This window comes from Melospiza melodia, chromosome 4 (genome assembly GCF_035770615.1).
Source record: "Melospiza melodia melodia isolate bMelMel2 chromosome 4, bMelMel2.pri, whole genome shotgun sequence".
Lineage (NCBI taxonomy): Eukaryota > Metazoa > Chordata > Aves > Passeriformes > Passerellidae > Melospiza > Melospiza melodia.
Genome location: NC_086197.1, coordinates 43,920,737 through 43,927,803, shown reverse-complemented (window position 1 = coordinate 43,927,803; position 7,067 = coordinate 43,920,737).

Below are 7,067 nucleotides of genomic sequence, written 5' to 3'. Positions count from 1 at the left end.
CAGTAATTCAAATGCCTGGTACAAAAATTCTGTTTAATATTTAGCTCCTATTTAAAACACAGCTTTTCATTTCATTCTATTTACAGAATATTTTCATTTCATTTGTTTCTTTAAAATTACTTAGTTCTCACCTGTTGTATGTCTAGGAATATTTTCTTCCAAAAATAGAAAAAATAGATGATATCTTTTCAGCAGAAAACATTGGTTGATACAATTTTAAACCATCATGATATGGAAGAATTCTTCTGTCCCTCTCGAAGGTGGAAGAAGCATTTGGATCACAGATCATCTACAATGAAATACTTGACATGTTTAAGATGCTTTCAATCAATTTTGATCGTCAATTGCTTATTTGTTGTAAACAGTAATTTTTCAGTGAAGGGAAAGTGTGTGTGGTATATCTACATGATATGTTCAAAGGCAGTTCCTACTAATGGCCAGGCTGAATTCCAGTAAATAATGTCCCGAATGATATTTTGCCGCCTTCTTTGGCACTTCATGAAATCTTACCCCGATGAAGTGCTGAAACAAAGAGATTTTCTCTTAGAGAGTGTCTCATGTTGTAACCTATCCCATGGATTTTATGCTGTAATTCTTATCTCTTTTAAAATTTACTATCTTCTGTACAGTTTTCATGAAACTTTCTGTTACAGTAGTGAATAGCACAGATAAATGTCATTTTGTACAACTTTGAATTTACCCCAAGAGCTGAGAGAAAACTTGATCCTATACTTCAATCCGAGTTTCTTCTATAGTCCAACTTTGTTTCTCTACCATCAAGCTTCTCCTTTGTTGCTGCTCCAAGCCCCGTCCAAGGTGACCTTGAATACTTTCAGGGATGGGACACCCACAACTTCTCTGGGCAACCTGTTCCAGTGTTCCAGCACTCCCACAGTAAAAAAGGCCTTCCTTTCATCTAATATGTGTAGGAAATCATAAATCTAGGCATAGAAGCTTGGAGTGCAAATTTGAAATTCTTTGGATTTGAAGCACATTTTATATGAATACTGACTTACAGATGACTAAAAGATGTTGATGGGCATTTGAGCTGACAAGTTTTGAAAAAGTGCACGGAAATTAAAATTGAAACCACTAAAATTAAAAACTCCTTGCCATTTTCTTTTTCCTCTCCTATTCAAAATTGCATATGTCAGATATCAGTGCTTCATGCAAACCTCTCAGATGCTCTCAGAGAAAAAGCTTTTCTTTCAGACTAAGTTGCGGTTGACGTAGAACACTAGCAGGAGTGAAAGATTTTCTGGGCATTGGGGCAGCACGTTCTCCTTGGATTTGTGTGCAGAATGCATTTTATCCAAACTGGAAAATAGATCCCAGCTCTGTTCTATTCATCATTCTTACTTCATCAGGCCAGAAGATTCTGTGAAAAGTAGCCTGTGGACCTTGAAGACAGCGCATGTGAACCAGATGAGAGGTGATAGAGAAGTTGAGGGAGAGAAGAAAGAGCATATGGCTGAAACCAGAAAGTATTTCTCCACGTGATCATGGAAGATTGCAGGAGCCACTTGGTACTATCAAACCAGCCCGACTTGGCACTGGTGCCACTATGGGTCTGGGAGCCATGTTGCATATCGTGCATTTTAAGGAGCCAGCTGGCCACACACAGCCATATGCCCCCAAACACAAACCAAGCCCTTTTCTCTGGCAAACAAAACTCAGCTGCCCTGCTTCTGGATGGCAGATTGCAGGAGCCACTTGGTACTATCAAACCAGCCCAACTTGGCACTGGTGCCACCTTGGCTCTGGGAACCATCCTGCCTATTGTAGCTTTTCAGGAGCCAGCCGGTCACTCCCAGCCATAGGCCCCCAAACAGAAACCTCGGCCCGTTTCCCTGGCAAACAAAAGTAAGCTGCCCCGCTTCTGGATGGCAGATTGCAGGAGCTACTTAGTACTATCAAATCAGCCCGACTTGGCACAGGTGCCACCTTGGATCTGGGAACCATCCTGTGTATCGTGGATTTTCAGGGGCCAGCCGGCCACTCTCAGCCATATGCCCCCAAACACAAACCACGGACCTTTTCTCTGGCAAACAAAAATCAGCTGCCCCACTTCTGGATGGCAGATTGCAGGAGCCACTTGGGACTATCACACCAGCACAACATGGCACTGCTGCCACCTTGGATCTGGGAACAATCCTGCGTATCGTACATATTCAGGAACCAGCCGAACACTCCCAGCCACAGGCCCCCAAACACAAACAACGGCCCATTTCCCTGGCAAACAAAACTCAGCTGCCCCGCTTCTGGTGTGGCAGTTTGCAGGAGCCACTTGGGACTATCAAAGCAGCCCGACTTGGTAATGGTACCATCTTGGATCTGGGAACCATCCGGCGTATCGTGGATTTTCAGGGGCCAGCCGGTCATTCCCAGCCATATGCTCCCAAACACAAACCTCGGCCCTTTTCTCTGGCAAACAAAACTCAACTGCCCCTCTTCTGGATGGCAAATTGCAGGACGCACTTGGTACTACAAAAAGAGCCCGACTTGGCAGTGGTGCCACCTTGGCTCTGGGAACCATCCTGCGTATCGAGCATTTTAAGGAGCCAGCCGGCAATTCCCAGCCGTATGCCCCAAAAAGAAACCACGGACCTTTTCTCTGGCAAAAAAAACTCAGCTGTCCCGCTTCTGGATGGCAGATTGCAGGAGTCACTTTGAACCATACAACCAGCCTTACTTGGCACTGGTGTCACCTTGTATCTGGGAACCATCCTGCCTATCGTTGATTTTCAGGGGCCAGCCTACCACTCTCGGCCATAGGCCCCCAAACACAAACCACAGCCCTTTTCTCTAGCAAACAAAATTTAGCTGCCCCGCTTCTGGATGGCAAATTGCAGGAGCCACTGGGTACTACAAAAACAGCCCGACTTGGCACTGGTGCCACCTTGCGTCTGGTTACCATGCGGCGTATCGTGCATTTTAAGGAGCCAGGTGGCCACTCCCAGCCATATGCCCCCAAACACAACCCACGGCCCTTTTCTCTGGCAAACAAAACTCAGCTGCCCCGCTTCTGGATGGCAGAGTGCAGGAGACACTTGGTACTATCAAACCAGCCCGACTTGGCACTGGTGCCACCTTTGGTCTGGGAACCATCCTGCGTATTGTGGATTGTCAGGAGACAGCCGACCACTCTCGGCCACAGACCCCAATCAAAAACAAAGGTCCGTTTCCCTGGCAAAAAAAACTCAGCTGCCCCGCTTCTGGATGGGAGATTGCAGGAGGCACTTGACACTGTCAAAAGAGCCCCACTTTGTACTGGTGCCACCTCGGGTCTGGGAACCATGCTGCGTATCGTGGATTTTCAGGAGCCAGCCGGCCACAGCCAGCCACAGGCCCCCAAACAAAAACCACAGCCTTTTTCTCTGGCAAACAAAACTCAGCTGCCCTGCTTCTGGATGGCAGATTGCAGGAGCCACTTGGTACTATCAAACCAGCCCGACTTGGCACTGGTGCCGCCTTGGGTCTGGGAACCATCCTGCCTATCGTGGATTTTAAGGAGCCAGCCGGCTACTCCCAGCCACAGGCCCCCAACAAAAACCACGGCCCTTTTTTCTCGCAAACAAAACTTAGCTGCCTCACTTCTGGATGGCAGATTGCAGGAGCCACTTGGTGTAATCAAACCAGCCCGACTTGGCACTGGTGCCACCTTGGGTCTGGGAACCATCCTGCGTATCGTGGATTCTAAGGAGCCAGCCGGCCACTCCCAGCCACAGGCCCCCAAACAAAATCAACGGCGCTGTTCCCTGGAAAACAAAACACGCCTGCCAACTTTTTGATGGAGTTTGCAGGAGCCACTTGGTACTATCAAACCAGCCCAACTTGGCACTGGTGCCACCATGGGTCTGGTAAACATCCTGCGAATCGTGGATTCTTAGGAGCCAGCCGGCCACTCCTAGCCACAGGCCCCCAAACAAAAACCTAGGCCTATTTCTCTGGCAAACAAAAGTAAGCTGCCCCGCTTCTGGATGGCAGATTGCAGGAGACACTTGGGACTATCAAACCAGCCCAACTTGGCACTGGTGCCACCTTGGATCTGGGAACCATGCTGTGTATCGTGGATTTTCAGGGGCCAGCCGGCCACTCTCAGCCATATGCCCCCAAACAGAAACCTCGGCCCGTTTCTCTGGCAAACAAAACTCAACTGCCCCTCTTCTGGATGGCAAATTGCAAGATGAACTTGATACTAAAACCGCAGGCCGACTTGGTAGTGGTGACACCTTGGGCCTGGGAACCATCATGCGTATCGAGCATTTTAAGGAGCCAGCCGGCCACTCCCAGCAATATGCCCCCAAAAACAATCCACGGAATTTTTCTCTGGCAAACAAAAATCAGCTGCCCCGCTTCTGGATGGCAGATTGCAGGAGCCACTTTGACCCATCAAACCAGCCCGACTTGGCACTGGTGCCACCTTGCATCCTGGAACCATGCTGCCTAGCGTGGATTTTCAGGGGCCAGCCGGCCACTCTCAGCTATATGCCCCCAAACAAAACCCACGGCCCATTTCCCTGGCAAACAAAAGTAAGCTGCCCCGCTTCTGGATGGCAGATTGCAGGAACCACTTGGTAGTATCAAACCAGCCCGACTTGGCACTGGTGCCACCTTGGGTCTGGGAACCATCCTGCGTATCGTGGATTCTAAGGAGCCAGCCGGCCACTCCCAGCCACAGGCCCCCAAACACAAACAACGGCGCTTTTCCCTGGAAAACAAAACTCGCCTGCCAACTTTTTGATGGCAGATTGCAGGAGCAACTTGGTACTATCAAACCAGCCCAACTTGGCACTGGTGCCACCATGGGTCTGGTAAGCATCCTGCCTATTGTAGCTTTCCAGGAGCCAGCCGGTCACTCCCAGCCATAGGCCCCCAGTCACAAACCTCGGCCCGTTTCCCTGGCAAACAAAAGTAAGCTGCCCTGCTTCTGGATGGCAGATTGCAGGAGCCACTTGGTACTATCAAACCAGCCCGACTTGGCACTGGTGCCACCTTGGGTCTGGGAACCATGCTGCGTATCGCAGATTCTAAGGCGCCAGTCGGCCACTCCCAGCCACAAGACCCCAAACACAAACAACGGCGCTTTTCTCTGGCAAAAAAAACTCAACTGCCCCTCTTCTGGATGGCAAATTGCAGGACGCACTTGGTACTATCAAACCAGCACGACTTGGCACTGGTGCCACCTTGGGTCTGGGAACCATCCTGCGTATTGTGGATTGTCAGGAGCCAGCTGGACACTCTCGGCCACAGACCCCAATCAAAAACAACGGCCCGTTTCACAGGCAAACAAAACTCAGCTGCCCCGCTTCTGGATGGGAGATTGCAGGAGGCACTTGACACTGTGAAACCAGCCCCACTTGGCACTGGTGCCACCTTGGGTCTGGGAACCATGCTGCGTATCATGGATTTTCAGGAGCCAGCCGGCCACTCCCAGCCATAGGCCCCCAAACAGAAACCACAGCCTTTTTCTCTGGCAAAAAAAATTCAGCTGCCCCGCTTCTGGATGGCAGATTGCAGGAGCCACTTGGGACTATCACACCAGCACAACATGGCACTGCTGCCACCTTGGATCTGGGAATCATCCTTCCTATCGTGGATTTTCAGGGGCCAGCCGGTCACTCTCAGCCATAGGCCCCAAACACAAACCACGGCCCTTTTCTCTGGAAAACAAAACTCAACTGCCCCTCTTCTGGATGGCAGATTGCAGGAGCCACTGGGTACTATGAAACCAGCCCTACTTGGCACTGGTGCCACCTTGGGTCTGGGAACCATGCTGCGTATCATGGATTTTCAGGAGCCAGCTGTCCACTGCCAGCCACAGGCCCCGAAACACAAACAACAGCCTTTTTCTCTGGCAAACAAAATTCAGCTGCCCCGCTTCTGGATGGCAGATTGCAGGAACCACTTGGTACTAACAAACCAGCCCGACTTGGCACTGGTGCCACCTTGGGTCTGGGAACCATCCTGCGTATCGTGGATTCTAAGGAGCCAGCTGGCCACTCCCAGCCACAGGCCCCAAAATACACACAACGGCGCTTTTCCCTGGAAAACAAAACTCGCCTGACAACTTTTTGATGGCAGATTGCAGGAGCCACTTGGTACTATCAAACCAGCCCAACTTGGCACTGGTGCCACCATGGGTCTGGTCACCATCCTGCCTATCGTAGCTTTTCAGGAGCCAGCCGGTCACTCCCTGCCATAGGCCCCGAGACACAAAGCTCGGCCCGTTTCCCTGGCAAACAAAAGTAAGCTGCCCCGCTTCTGGATGGCAGATTGCAGGAGCCACTTGGTACTATCAAACCAGCCCGACTTGGCACTGGTGCCACCTTGGGTCTGGGAACCATCCTGCCTATCGTGGATTTTAAGGAGCCAGCCGGCTACTCCCAGCCACAGGCCCCCAACAAAAACCACGGCCCTTTTTTCTGGCAAACAAAACTTAGCTGCCTCACTTATGGATGGCAGATTGCAGGAGCCACTTGGTGTAATCAAACCAGCCCGACTTGGCACTGGTGTCACCTTGGGTCTGGGAACCATCCTGCGTATCGTGGATTCTAAGGAGCCAGCCGGCCACTCCCAGCCACAGGCCCCCAAACAAAATCAACGGCGCTGTTCCCTGGAAAACAAAACACGCCTGCCAACTTTTTGATGGAGTTTGCAGGAGCCACTTGGTACTATCAAACCAGCCCAACTTGGCACTGGTGCCACCATGGGTCTGGTAAACATCCTGTGTATCGTGGATTCTTAGGAGCCAGCAGGCCACTCCTAGCCACAGGCCCCCAAACAAAAACCTAGGCCTATTTCTCTGGCAAACAAAAGTAAGCTGCCCCGCTTCTGGATGGCAGATTGCAGGAGACACTTGGGACTATCAAACCAGCCCAACTTGGCACTGGTGCCACCTTGGATCTGGGAACCATGCTGTGTATCGTGGATTTTCAGGGGCCACCCGGCCACTCTCAGCCATATGTCCCCAAACAGAAACCTCGGCCCGTTTCTCTGGCAAACAAAACTCAACTGCCCCTCTTCTGGATGGCAAATTGCAGGATGAACTTGATACTAAAACCGCA